The sequence below is a fragment of the Crinia signifera genome, chromosome 9 (genome assembly GCF_055691185.1).
Source record: "Crinia signifera chromosome 9, ASM5569118v1, whole genome shotgun sequence".
NCBI classification, from domain to species: Eukaryota; Metazoa; Chordata; class Amphibia; order Anura; family Myobatrachidae; genus Crinia; species Crinia signifera.
Genome location: NC_139225.1, coordinates 125,918,546 through 125,933,759, shown reverse-complemented (window position 1 = coordinate 125,933,759; position 15,214 = coordinate 125,918,546). Strand labels below are relative to the sequence as shown.

General features: G+C 44.6%; 1 protein-coding gene across 1 annotated transcript in view; it reads right to left on the bottom strand.

Moving 5' to 3' along the window:
• LOC146035956 (cytochrome P450 2G1-like) overlaps positions 1-15,214 on the bottom strand; it is a 44,039-nt gene that overhangs the window by 27,827 nt on the left and 998 nt on the right. The gene's annotated exons all lie outside the window — the stretch shown is intronic.

Genomic DNA, 15,214 nt, shown 5'->3' with positions numbered 1-15,214 from the left:
GCTGCTTTAAAAAAAGGGGAAAACTCTCCCAAAATCTCTCACTTTCTGAAACTCTCACCCTATTACATTTGGCCCCAGATGTCTAATTCAATGTTACAGTGAAAGAATCGGTGTTGCGCATGCGTGAAGTCTCCATTGAAATGCACTGTAGAGCAACACTACTTTACTGTACAATAAATAATAATACAAAATATGCATACCTCCCAACTTTTGACGCGAAGAAATAGGGACACTCGCGCGGGAAAGGGGGCGGGGCGTATGCAAATGAGGGCTTATGCTAATTAGCCGCGACCTCATTTTCATACGAGAATAGACGCTGTGCGCATGCGCACAGCGTCTATTCTACTAGATTGGGGGGTCTCCCAACTGCCACCCCCCGCAGCGGGACAATGCCTGCCGCGGGTGGGACAGCGGGACAGGACCCGAAAATCGGGACTGTCCCTCTAAAATCGTGACAGTTGGGAGGTATGATATGTATTTTCACCGATCACCGGGCTTACAGAAGCTTATCACAAAAAAAGATGCTTGTGAAAAAAGCTCACCAAACTGTACAAATAATATTTATTTGTATTTATTTATTATTTTCTTAACTTGCATTAACAAAGTTGGATACAGACAGCAGTCACAGTACCATATACACAGTGGGTTAAGGCCTGGAGTCACTGGGCGGTATTCAATGAGCCTGATTCGCCATGTTTTTATGGCGAATTTGTGCTGTTTGGCGAATTTTTGACTAAAACTGTGAATCACCCTATTCAATGACCACATGGCGAATACATTTGAAGATTTTTTTCGCCATGATTCACCGAGTAGCAATCGCTATCTTTTTATGGAGAAGTGGAATGTGAACTTTTAAAATAAAGTGTTTTGTTTTTTACATTTGGTGTCAAAAAAATCAGGAATTTTATTCTGATGAGGGGCATGCTATTTTTATTCATATGCTGTAATTTTGAAAAACTGGGATGATGATGATGATTATAAATGAATTCTTCTCTGTGATTTGGTGGTACTAATTACTATTTTGCAGAACAATGTTAAACTGGCATTATGCCAAAATATAGAAATCCAAAATCTGAGTGATTTGGTGCAAAATTGTACCAGTGTGAGAGGGAAATACAGACATTCCATTGATGCATCCTTACCCACACCTTGGATGTGCAGAGCCAGAATACACATTAGGGCAGCATGGACAGTGTCATGGGTTCGAATCCCACCATGACCCTAACATTGTGGAGTTTTTATATTCTTCCTGTACTTGCGTGGGTTTCCTCCGGGTTCTCCGGTTTCATCCCACAATCTAAACATTTACTGGTAGGTTAATTGGCTTCCAACAAAATTACCCTAGAATTTCTGTGTGTGCGTGTACATGTGGTAGGGAATATACAGATGGAGCCGCTCTCATTAGCGGTGAAATAATCATCATGCGCCATCCCCCGCCAGCTGCCGGAGCCCAACAGAATGGGGCGCACGCACGAAATGCTCGCGTGCCCCATTCTATCTGAAGCCCTGCAGTTGGCTGCCTGCTCGCTGCTCCCTGCCTGTCTCTCTGAAGCAGAGATGGGCAGGAAAGAACCCGTTTCCCACCGCCGAGTGAGTGCGTCCCTGTCCGCCACCCACGCCAGCTTCCGCAAGCGCTATGGATATATCGTTGTTGGCGGGATGGCTAAAGCTGGCTCCATCTATAGATTGTAAGCTCCACTGGGGCAGGGATGGATGTGAATGTTCAAATATTCTCTGTAAAGCGCTGCAGAATATGTGTCTGCTATATAAGAAACTGTTAATAAATAAAATAAATAAATTACACAAAAAAGGGAGCAGATTATGGAGCAGGTTACAGTAGAGAACGCAGGGGGGGTTTATGAGTACCCAGAACCCCCCCCCCAGGAGTCTAAGGGCACTAGTCTGAAAGCTGAGGTTCCCCTCTTTCCATGGATAAAAGAATCGGCCCTTGGGAACCAGAGATATCTGACTTCAAAGCAGTGGTCCCCATCAAAGCCTGTTAATTGCTCTTCCCAGTCAGATATTTCAGGTTCTGTCTGACTTAGAGTTTTTCTGAGGGTATATTCCAAAAGCTGGAACTCTCCCCCTTTGAAGGACACTAGCAGCTTGTCTTTACTGTGCCCAGAACCAGAGATATCAGCCTTCCAGCAGCTGGTTACTGCTCCAGCTCCACACACCTGGTATGTAGTTTTATATTCTCGTTGGCAGATTGCTCTGCCTCCTGAACTCTGATCCCCTAGTCCCCAATACCATTTGGTAGGTGGGATTCTCTAGTTTTTAATTCCATTAAAATCTAAGAAATCTATTTCCGGGAACTGGAGATATCTGCAGTCAAGCAAGCTGTCCTCCAACCAGAAAATTATGAATAATAAGCCCACTCCACTATACACCCCTCCTCTGCATATTAAACATCCTCTACCACCCTGGAAGTTAAGTATCAGGGCCCCTTCATTCAGCCCAATGCCCCCTTCTCCCACCTCATCTCCCACCATCTGTGCAGTAAAGGGGTAATTAGTGGAAATTACTGATCCAGGCCCTACATGCTGAGCGGTTGGTAATACCCCCTACCACCCGGAGGACATCAAAGCTTCCCCCACCCCTACCTCTGGAGGATCGGTAGGGGCCCCAATACATTGCTATGCCCAGGGGTATACACTGCTGTTGACGCCCCTGTATGTATATATAATATATATATATATATGATCTCCATGTAAGTAATTTCCCCCTGCTATACACTTGCTGGTATTTTCCCTCTAATATGCTATATGGTATTAATGCCCAGCCTATTTTTATCTTTAGGCACTGGTCTAATAATTTTTCACCAGTACAGAAAGACATATTCGGATTCTCGTTTGCTGAGCTAATCTTTTTGACTCACCTGCTGTGAGATTTGCTAGCTGCACAAGGCTAATATTTACCCTGGTGCAACTCCACTATTAAGCCACCTCCCGTGGCCCTCTATGTAAGTAACTCGCTTTTAGCTGGTTTTTAAACTTGTTGATTGAACAGGCATATTTTTTCTGGATTGTAATATGGTAATGATACCAAGCCCATTCTATCATCAGATTCTGATCAGATCCAATTGTACCTGATTTACTGGCTGTGAAACTTATCAGTTATATTACCTGCTGTGAACATTCATTTAAATTACTTGCTGTGATACGTTAAATTCACACTCAATTGGAAACCGGTATGTTAGACCTTTTATATACATGTATAAACTGCTTCCATATTCATAAGAACTGGTGACTGATGATATTCTAAATATGTCTCTGTATAGAGTTTTTTGATTTTTCACCGGACCATAGTATGAAAATTATATCTTCAGACTGTATCGGTATTGAACCCTTATAGGTATGTACTTCCTGACAAAACTTTCACGTGGTGTTTTCCGGAGTGGCTACAACTATTTATGGCGTCTTAAAGGGGATTAGACCCCCATGATACGTCTCCTTGCCTCACCTTGGCTGTTTTTTCATCTCCTGGTTGTCTTTTCCTCTCATCCTCTAGTCGTTCTCCTTTTCTCCATCTCCTTCTCCTGTTCTCAATCCTTATTTTTCAATTCTCTATTGAGACTGCATGATTTTAAATATTTCTTTCTGCATTGTTACGAACCCACAGTGTCTGCTGGCTATGTTAATCTGCCCCTGATGAAGTCAGGTTCTGACGAAACGCGTTGGGCTATTCTCCACCGATCTGAACATTACTTCATGTGAAGCTGTAAATTTTGTATCAAGCAGTATTTTACCTGTGTTTTATGTATTTGATCTTTATGTATTTGTGACACCCTATAAAGGGATTTTGTTCATTTTTATAATAAACGGTTAAAACCGGTATCTCTCTGTCAGACTTTGGATAGCGCCCTCTGGAAAACCCCCCCTTTTTTCCATTTCTATTCTGGGTCTTGTCTAACAGAGGACCCCCCAGAGGTGCTGCTGCCACTCTCTCGAGCGCAGAAAGGGTTCCCCCCCTTTGTGTTATATATATATGTGTATGTGTGTGTATATATATATATATATATATATATATATATATATGTGTGTGTGTGTGTGTGTGTGTGTGTGTGTGTGTGTGTAAATATATATATTTATTATTATTATTATTATTATTATTTATATACATTTGGTCTATCTATAATACTTTAACTGACCCGGCATATACTGGGTCACCTAAGTGTCCATCTCCGTGCTTTGCTCTGCCCCTCTGGAAACCCCCTTCTGAAAATCCTGCGTTTGCCACTGGGTTATTGAGCAGACCAATAGCAGAGCATATGGCTATAATTTTGGGCTTTGTGATCAATGCCACTATTCTGCTTGTGTTTACCTCTACATAGAAGGCACAACAAGTAGGCAATTGAAATTCCATTTATGCTGTAATGGAAACATTTCCAAGTCATCTGGACTATAAGAAACTCTGCCTGGTCCCAAGTGACCACACAATTATAATCAGGGTTTAAAGAGGGCCAGAACGGGGCGACCGTCAGTTCAAATCTGAGGCGAAACAATTTCGCCTCCATCCGCCCACTGCCAACCCACTCACCAACACAGCTCCTCTCCTCTGGACACTGAAACTCATGCCTGGAGCTGCAATAGAGATTATAAACGTCCAGAGGTCCCCCCCCCCCCCCCCCGCTGCTGCTCGTTCCTGCAGCCATGGAAATAAATAACGAGCAGCCCGGTGGCTGTACAGCACCCCCACCTTGCCGCTGCTCGCTCCCTGCAGCCGGGGAAAGAAATGATAAGCGGCACAATGGTTGCACTGAAAACCCCCTGCTACTGCTCGTCCCTGCAGCAGGGTATAGAAATAATGAGTGGCCCGTTGACTTGCCACATCCCCCCCCCCCCCCAAGAGGAGCGAGAAGATATATGGGTGAGAGGAGTAAGTCGGGAGAGCGGGTGGAGAGGAAGTCTGGAGCGGGTGAGCAGTAGAAGTGCAAAAGTTGGGGAAGTGAGTTCCAGCACATCAAACCTGCGAGTCATGTATAGTGTATACACAAGGCCCTTTCTGAGCAATATTGTGACCAATATCGTTTAGTGTGTGTAGAGGAAATATTGTATTAAGTTATGCCTGGCTTACTCTCAAGTTATCTTAGTATACGGCAATTATACAAATGTTTACTCTTTATTTCAATGAGCCCATTTTTTTTATGCAATGAGCCCAAAAGCAACAGAAATGTCTAATTGACCTCTTCTGTTAGTGCATACCCTGTATATTTTTCCTGTCACTGTGCAAGGTCACAAACATATTTGTAGCATCGTGGTAACACTTGGGTCTCATCAAAATTGTGCATTAACCCTTTGAGTGATGTTGCTGTGGGAGATCTTGAAAATATCCACTACAAATGCCAGTGTCGCTCACAGCCAGCGGTGCCGTGAGGGGGAGGGGCAGCTGGAACTTTTTACCCAGGTCGGCTTACCCCTTCCTCATTGCAGAGAGCCGGCAGTGGAGAGAGAGAGATGACAGGCTGGCGCCACAGCACAGCCTCTCTCCCCAGCTCAGCACATGCTGCTCAGAGAGCGCTGTGTGCTGAACTGGGGTATTTTGAGGATCTCTCGCAGCAACGTTGGCACTCCAAGGGTTACGTTCTGTACAGCCACAATTCTTTTCCCATCTACAGCTGAGATAAGTACATACCACTACACCCAAGCAGTCACTTGATTGCTAGCTCTCATTAGAAGTGGCTCTCATTCCTTTGCACTCAAACTAAGAAGTTTCTCATAGCTCAATAAACAATACGAGGGTTATCCAGTTACCAACCTGATAAAACACCAGAGCGAAAAACTTAATTTTTTCCCCTATTTCTCCTGATGTTTTGCCAGTGTTTCTTATCGGGCTTTCCAATTAGATCACCTGATCAAACAAGTGAAACCCATGTGTGTTCAGTTGCTGCAGTCCAGGTTTAGCTGAAAGGTGGCTGCTTGAGGCAGGTGAAATTAAATCCCCAATAAGCAGCAACTCGCATGGGTTTATCAGGAATAATTCATCCAGCTATAAAATCCAAAGTCTTTTTTATTTCTGGCTGTAGGCAAGTTGATTGACAGGAAACTGGCTTTTGTGGAGTCTCAAGGAAAACACAGGCATGCATGGGCAAATGCAGGATTTCTAAAGGGGGTTTCCATATATGCTATATATATGCATATATATATATATATATATATATATATATATATATATATATATATATATATATATATATATAGATACAGAAGTACCAACACACTCGCCATTCCTAGGAATGGGGTGCAAACAGCACCCACATCCCAGGGTGGGGTGCGGTGGCCTGTGACCACACACTAGTAAATACAAACACAGGGGGCCCAGCACTCACTACAACAAACTAACTCACCTTAACATTCAAATAATCAATAAATAAATAATGGGGTTTTAGTTCATGAATTGATCAATGCATTTAAGCTTGCAGCCCATCGCCAAGGGACCCCATTTCACTGCAAGTCCTACACTAACTGGTTTTCTTGGGAACCTGGCACCTGCTTACACATCATAGCTAAAATGAACATGTGTTTTTTCTCTGGGTTAATGCTCAACTGCCAAGTAACATGGCTTTTATAAGGTGAGACAATCCCAAACACAGCACCTGAATTAGTATTAAAGGGGCAGCTGTCACAGGTTTCAGGTAAATGAGCTTATCAAGGGTGCATGAGAAAGCTATGATCACAGTAACAGAGGTTAATTAAAAATCAACCCAAATATATAGATACAGAAGTACCAACACACTCGCCATTCCTAGGAATGGGGTGCAAACAGCACCCACATCCCAGGGTGGGGTGCGGTGGCCTGTGACCACACACTATTGTATTGTATTTACTAGTGTGTGGTCACAGGCCACCGCACCCCACCCTGGGATGTGGGTGCTGTTTGCACCCCATTCCTAGGAATGGCGAGTGTGTTGGTACTTCTGTATCTATATATTTGGGTTGATTTTTAATTAACCTCTGTTACTGTGATCATAGCTTTCTCATGCACCCTTGATAAGCTCATTTACCTGAAACCTGTGACAGCTGCCCCTTTAATACTAATTCAGGTGCTGTGTTTGGGATTGTCTCACCTTATAAAAGCCATGTTACTTGGCAGTTGAGCATTAACCCAGAGAAAAAACACATGTTCATTTTAGCTATGATGTGTAAGCAGGTGCCAGGTTCCCAAGAAAACCAGTTAGTGTAGGACTTGCAGTGAAATGGGGTCCCTTGGCGATGGGCTGCAAGCTTAAATGCATTGATCAATTCATGAACTAAAACCCCATTATTTATTTATTGATTATTTGAATGTTAAGGTGAGTTAGTTTGTTGTAGTGAGTGCTGGGCCCCCTGTGTTTGTATTTACTAGTGTGTGGTCACAGGCCACCGCACCCCACCCTGGGATGTGGGTGCTGTTTGCACCCCATTCCTAGGAATGGTGAGTGTGTTGGTACTTCTGTATCTATATATTTGGGTTGATTTTTAATTAACCTCTGTTACTGTGATCATAGCTTTCTCATGCACCCTTGATAAGCTCATTTACCTGAAACCTGTGACAGCTGCCCCTTTAATACTAATTCAGGTGCTGTGTTTGGGATTGTCTCACCTTATAAAAGCCATGTTACTTGGCAGTTGAGCATTAACCCAGAGAAAAAACACATGTTCATTTTAGCTATGATGTGTAAGCAGGTGCCAGGTTCCCAAGAAAACCAGTTAGTGTAGGACTTGCAGTGAAATGGGGTCCCTTGGCGATGGGCTGCAAGCTTAAATGCATTGATCAATTCATGAACTAAAACCCCATTATTTATTTATTGATTATTTGAATGTTAAGGTGAGTTAGTTTGTTGTAGTGAGTGCTGGGCCCCCTGTGTTTATATATATATATATATATATATATATATATATATATATATATATATATATATATATATATATATATATATATATATATATATATATATTATATATTATTATTTATATAATATTTTTTCTATATGTATATATATACTGTATATATATATATATATACAGTATACATAAGCCACACACCCCTATTGATGGGGCGACTCGCCAAATTTTTTAGTTACTAATAATAATACTGATTCCGGCGGATCAGCCCCTTGTGTACGCACCATAACAGTGACATACTGTAGATATGCATAAATACACTGCACAAAAAAATAAAGGGAACACTAACATAACATATCCTAGATCTGAATGAATGAAATATTCTTATTTGATACTTTGTTCTTTACGTAGTTGAATGTGCTGAGAACAAAATCACACAAAAATCATCAATGGAAATCAATTTTATTTATTATGGATTTGGAGTCACAATCAAAATGAAAGGGGAAAAATACACTGCAGGCTGATCCAACTTTGATGTAATGTCCTTAAAATAAGTCAAAATGAGGCTCAGTAGTGTGTGTGGCCTCCACTGACCTCCCTACAATGCCTGGGCATGCTCCTGATGAGGTGGTGGATGGTCTCCTGAGGGATCTCCTCCCAGACCTGGACTAAAGCATCTGCCAACTCCTGGACAGTCTGTGGTGCAACGTGGCATTGGTGGATAGTGCGAGACATGATGTCCCAGATGTGCTCAATTGGATTCAGGTCTGGGGAATGGGCGGGCCAGTCCATCGCATCAATGCCTTTGTCTTGCAGGAACTGCTGACCCACTCTGGCCACGTGAGGTCTAGCATTGTCTTGTATTAAGAGGAACTCTGGGCCAACCGCATCAGCATATGGTCTCACAACACAAGGGGTCTGAGGATCTCATCTCGGTACCTAGTGGTAGTCAGGCCACCTCTGGTGAGCACATGGAGGTCAGTACGGCCCCCCAAAGAAATGCCACCCCACACCATTACTGACCCACTGCCAAACCTGTCATGCTGGAGGATGCTGCAGGCAGCAGAATGTTCTCCTTGGCGTCTCCAGACTGCAGTGTGAACCTGCTTTCATCTGTGAAGAGCACAGGGCGCCAGTGGCGAATATGCCAATCTTGGTGTCCTCTGGCAAATGCCAAACGTCCTGCAAGGTGTTGGGCTGTAAGAGCAACCCCCACCTGTTGATGTTGGGCCCTCATACCACCCTCATGGAGTCCATTTCTGACCGTTTGAGTAGACACATGCACATTTGTGGCCTGCTGGAGGTCATTTTGCAGGACTCTGGCAGTGCTCCTCCTTGCACAAAGGCGGCGGTAGTGGTCCTGCTGCTGGGTTGTTGCCCTCCTCTGGCCTCCTCCACGTCTCCTGATGTACTGGCATTTCTCCTGGTAGCGCCTCCATGGTCTGGACGTAGTAAACCTTCAGTAAACCTTCTTGCCACAGCTCACATTCATGTGCCATCCTTGATGAGCTGCACTACCTGAGCCACTTGTGTAGCTGCTGGCTGATCCACCATTGCCATTGCCAATTGCCACCATGAGGACTCACAGCTCCCGGCTGTTACCTTACCCCGGCAGTACCGATCTCCACACTGCTGCTGAACACCACAGTGCCCAGCTGTTCCTCTCCCCCGGTGGTGCGGTTCTCTGGGTGGCTGCTAAAGAGCCGCAGTTTCCGGATGTCACTCTCTCCTGGCAGCGCTGATTTTTAGGTGGCTGCTGAAGCGCCGCAGTTCCCGGCTGTCCCTCTCCCATCGCGGTGCTAATCTTTGGGTGCTGCTCATGAGTCGCAGTACCTGGCTGTCCCCTGGCAGGTATGATTGCCAAAGTTTGCCCTGTCTTCAAGGGGGGGGGGGGTGTCTGGGTACTAAGAAACCCCCCTTTCTTGCGCTACTGGTGTGCACATGGGATGGTGTGTGATGTCAGCTCTGGCCCCAATCTGCCTGTTTCTATCGCACTGGCTGAGTCGGTCCTGGGCTACGCACAGACTGCACACAGTGAGGAAATGATGGTGAGTGAGTTGCGAATGGATTTGCAGCTATTAGCCGGGCTGTGATATTTTCGAAAGCCATTCTCAGATTTGCACAGGCCAGGATTTGGCAGGGCGTTGGCTAACTATTTGCAGGCTACTAAATATTGCCATGTCTTTTGTAATGGCTTTTTGTACACCAGGTGGATGATGCAAATACCCTATTAAGGGTGGTAACTATTCCATGTTTGTGTTCCCTTTATGCTACAGGGGTATTATAGGAACGGAATCTCCAGTTTGCTCTAACATTATTTGGGTGGCCATACACATTTGTATGTATATTGCATTTTAATTCAATTTTATCATGTTTCATTAAATTTATGTTAAAGATCATCCAATCCATTAATTTTTTACAGGGCCGGCGCTACCCACTCAGCAGCTCCTGCAAAGCAGGGAGGCGCCATGCTGAAAAGGCGCTGTCTCCCTTCCTGCTCTTCTAAAGCTGCCTCAGCCCTCACTGCCACTGCCTCCTGCACGCCGCCTGCAGCGCCTGCCTGACAGCGGGCGGGCGGCAGCATAAAGAGCTGCTCCCTGCACTGTGGGGGCGGCAGTATGGAGAGGCTGAGCTGCTCCCTGCACCACGTACACACTGTCCTCCTCCTGCGACCTGCCCCCTCTTCCTCACAGACACTTGCACTGAGGCATGTAGCGCTGTCTGTGAATGCCTGGATGCCATGTCATGTCCGTATCCACCTCCTACCCATTGCTCCCTGCACCTGTAAGCTGTCAATCATATGACGAACAGGCAGCAGTGCCGCATCCCTTTCCTTCCCTCTTCTCAGTGTGCTGTGCCAGTGCCAGTCCTCAAAATTCCACCCCCTCTATCTCCTCCCCTCTTCTTCCATCTCCTCCTTCTCTCCCCTCCTTTCCCCCTTAGTCACAAGAGGGGAGTAATGCCTATGCAGATAGAAGAGGAGGGACTGCACAAGAGTTAAACAGCAAAAAAACAGTGAGTCTTTGATTATACATGTTTATAACAAATTTTTTAATCATTGTAGATTTTTTTTAATATGAATTTAGACACTTTTTAAATAATGGGCTGGGTTATGTGCCTAAAGATGGCCATACATGCTGCAATAGCAGCGTGCGATGCGATATGCGCTCCTGCGGGCATCGCATCACATAGACCAAAAAATATGTGCTGCACATAATTTTCGTACGGCTTTCGGATCGCATCGCATACACATTGCAGGCATGCTGTGCGATGCGATGCAATCTAGCCCATAACGTATGCGATTCTCGCAGCGTGTATGGGCACCTTTAGTGCCTGCAACATTTTGCGGACACAGCACTGAGATGGTGTATGCATACATGTACATGCACCCGAGATCCTCCATAGGATCGCATGTTACATACACTCCCACAATCGGGCTGCAGCTTGTTGCAATGGCAATGTGAAAGGGCACAAAATTTATGGTTTGCAGGAGGGCGCCGGACACCCTAGCACCTGCCCTGATTTTTTATATATATATTTTTCTCAATACTGTGTGCTCTGCTCTACCTCTTTTCTCTTTATTGTCACTATGGAGCTTTATTGAAACAAATGAATAAATAGGCTGAGGACTGGATGAACTATGAAGTTCCAAGGGTCGGCAGGATGGCAATGACTAAAAAGTATTTTTTTTTATTTTTCCAAAAATAAATTTTATTTAGAGCAATTCCTATAATGCTTCCGAAATTCTGGATTTATAGAATTAATAGAGTAATGAATAGATACATCTGAGGGATTTAGAGGGCTAAATTGGCGAGAAACTACTGGCTATGTTAAACAAGCAGGGAGGGCTGGAATACAGAAAGGTATTTAAACGGACCTACTTTATGCTGGAGGTGTAGGGAAGAAGCTGGAGACACAATACATATGCTTTGGTCTAGTCAGGTGTGTCGAGTTAGATTAAAGTTTACTCCCCAGCTGATATTGCTTCTATTTTCAGATAGATCTGGGAAAATCGCAGAAATATATTATCTTGCACATACTGATGGCAGTTAGAACATGTATAGCACAGCTTTGGAAGCAGGAGAAGATCCCAAGTATATTATTAATTGAGGGGAAGCCCTAAAAGGGCTATATAGAAGCGCTGGTTTTTATGCACCTGAGAGATCACACCAATGCACACCGTTGCTGCTCCCTGTTAGAGTTTGTGTAACTCAAGCAGAACAAGAAAGGATAGGAACATGCAGCTTGCACTGACATGTACTACCAGGGAGCGCTATAGTGTGCAGCACAATAATTAACACTGTTTCTTATAACAATGTAAATTTTTTTTTATTAAAAATAAATAAAATATCAATAATAATAATACATATATGTGCACTTCATAAGTATTTCATTTTGCAATTGCAAGACAAAGACGAACAAGACTCACAACATTTAACATAGAGAGGCTTTTCTTATAGCTTGATTTGCTGATATGAGGCTGGATTTAAAAAGTCATTCAAAGCAACAATTTTGTGTAAGCAAGGCTTTTTGTATAGTTACCAGTCCCGCATAGTTGGAGGAGACAAATCTCCAAATGGTGTGTCCGGCTTGATTAGTGTCCGTGCTGTTAGGTACACAAATTACCTCTGTAGAATGAGAGGAGCTCTCCTGTTTAGTATGGAGAGGAGATGAAAAAGCTCTGCATCACCAATGCGTCCAACAGCTGCTCTGGTCAGTGTGGCAGCGATTATCTGCGGAGATGGTATCTGGTTATCAGTGGTCAGCAACAAAACGCGTTTCTCCGCCTTAGGGTCAGCGGCTTCCTCAGTTGTCTCAACTGAGGAAGCCGCTGACCCTAAGGCGGAGAAACGCGTTTTGACCAGAGCAGCTGTTGGACGCATTGGTGATGCAGAGCTTTTTCATCTCCTCTCCATACTAAACAGGAGAGCTCCGCGAGTGCTCAGATGCTGCCCGGCTACTCCCGTCCCGGAAATGCAGCTCTGCACAGTGTGACAAGGTCACAGGTCACGCTACTCAGGCCACACAGCCGCACAGCCTGCTGCCTGCCCTCCCACCCTGACTGCATTACCTGGCTTCCCAACACCCATCTTCACTGCGTGCCCGCCCACCGGCTCCTGGCTTTGCCCGCCCAGCTCCCAGCTTCACCGGCCACCCTCCCGGCCACACCGCACCTCACCGCACATGTAAGTTAATATGCGGGGCGGCCACGGAGGGTTTTTCTTATTAGGGAAGCCAATCACGGGATCCCGGGAATCCCGGGATTGGGCATTGTTCAATCCTGATTTCCGGGATTGAAAAAAATGCCCCGGGATTGGCATCCCTAATAATAGGTAAGGGGGGGGGGGAGTATGTCTGGCCAGTAGGTTCCGCTACTTTGCAGCTCTGCAGTGCAGCCATTCCATTTATTGGCTACTCTTTTACACCCGGGTAAGGAACCGTTGGCCATTGACAATGTATTTGTGTATTGCTTTCTCTCGCCTAACTTGCTGTAAATCAGAAAGTTGCTGAAGCTATTTTAGAAGCTCGAAGCAGATCTCAGTGAAGCCCCAATAATCCGCTGCTCCCATCAACCAATAATGTAAAATCAGCTAACATGGCATCCAACATTGCTAGGCGCAGAGCCAAGAGGTGTATGACTTCCAGTGCCAATACTTTCAGCAAATGTGGAGACATTGGACAATCAAGCCATATACTGGGGTTATCCTTTATTAAAGTTTGCTTGTAAATCAGGAATGCAACTTGTGAAGACGGCATGTTGAGATGTCGAGTCAAACATTTTTTAAAGTGAACACTTACAATTAGGAAGGAAGCCCCTGGTTTCCATGAAGAACAGGTATACTGTACATCTCCTACCTGTGTATCAAAGACATTGCTAAGAACCACCCCATATTCGGTGGACAAGACATCCCCCAGCGAACAACAGTCATGGACCAACCCTTAGAATGATTTTGTCTTCAAACACCATTTGTAGCCCGTATCTGAAAACTCCAGGCCCCAAGAGGACATCAAAAAGATAAACACATTTTTTCGTAGCCACCTGCAGCCAGCACAATGTTCCATGGCGACACAAGTTCAATCCCACTGCACCTAAGCTCAGGAGCAACTGCAAAGAACCACACCCTCCTAAAGAAATATAATCACAAATCCCCAAGGAGAGTCAAAGGGTGTTGGTGGTTGTGATCCCGAATCTTCCCATCATGCCACACCTTCACATCACTGTGGTGAAGGATTACTTTGGGGACAGCATCCAAGTAGACATGTCAGAAAGTCCTTACCTGTACTGGCAGGAGAAAAAGGCATTTTGGATGCCCCTGTACAAACTGGCTCTATTTTACCTGAGTTTCCCCCCCCCCCTCCACTGTGTACTCCGAAAGAGTTTTTAGTGCAACGGGGAACCTATTCAGTGAGCGGCGTAGAAGATTGCTTCCGCAAAATGTGGAGAAGATGATGTTCAAATGCTGGTCTTGAACGAAGACCAGCATTTGCCTCCAGAGACTACAGAGGGACCTGTAATTGTGGAGTCCAGCGGGGATGAATTGATAATCTGAGGATGAGGAAGTACACACTAAAGGGGGTGAGGATGAGGATGAGGACGACATCTTGCCTCTATAGAGCCAGTTTGTACAGGGAGAGGTGACTTGCTTTTTTTTGTGGGGCCTAAACAAACCAATCATTTCAGCCACAGTTGTGTGCCAGACCCTGTCGCTGAAATGATTGGTTTGTTAAAGTGCGCATGTCCTATTTACGCAAGGCCCAAGGACAATTCCATCTTGCACCTCTTTTTTTTGCCTTTATGTGCTTTCTGGTGCCTAGTTTTTCAAACTGCCATCCTGTCTGCCGCTGCAGTGCCACTCCTAGATGAGCCACGTGTTTGTGCCACCCACTTGTGTGGATTAGCATAGTTATCCAGCTACCTTGGTGTATGCCCTAAACAGAATATTGTGAGGTGTGAGGTGTTTAGAATAGACTGGGAATGATTGGAAATTAATGATATTGAGGTTAATAATAGCGTAGGTGCAAAAAGAAAAAAAAAATTCTGTGAGTTTAATGATTTTTATGTTTTTTTGCCAGAACAATACAGATCCAAATCACGAAACATAAAACACGAAAATGGTGGTGTTTTGGAACAGATCCAGATCCAAAACACTGCCCGAGATACAGACCCGAAACGTTTTTCACGAAACACAAAAAGTGCCAGGTGCACATCCCTACATATAATTACTCTTTTCCTTATGGACATTGACAAGAATATGAAAGGAGCCTATCGCTCAGGTGTCTATAAAGTATATTTAAAAAAAAAGATATGCCACCACTCTCTCCTTTAATAGTGTTTGCATTGCATTCCCTACTGCTGATGTAAGGCTTACTGGTCTGTAATTACTTGCTTC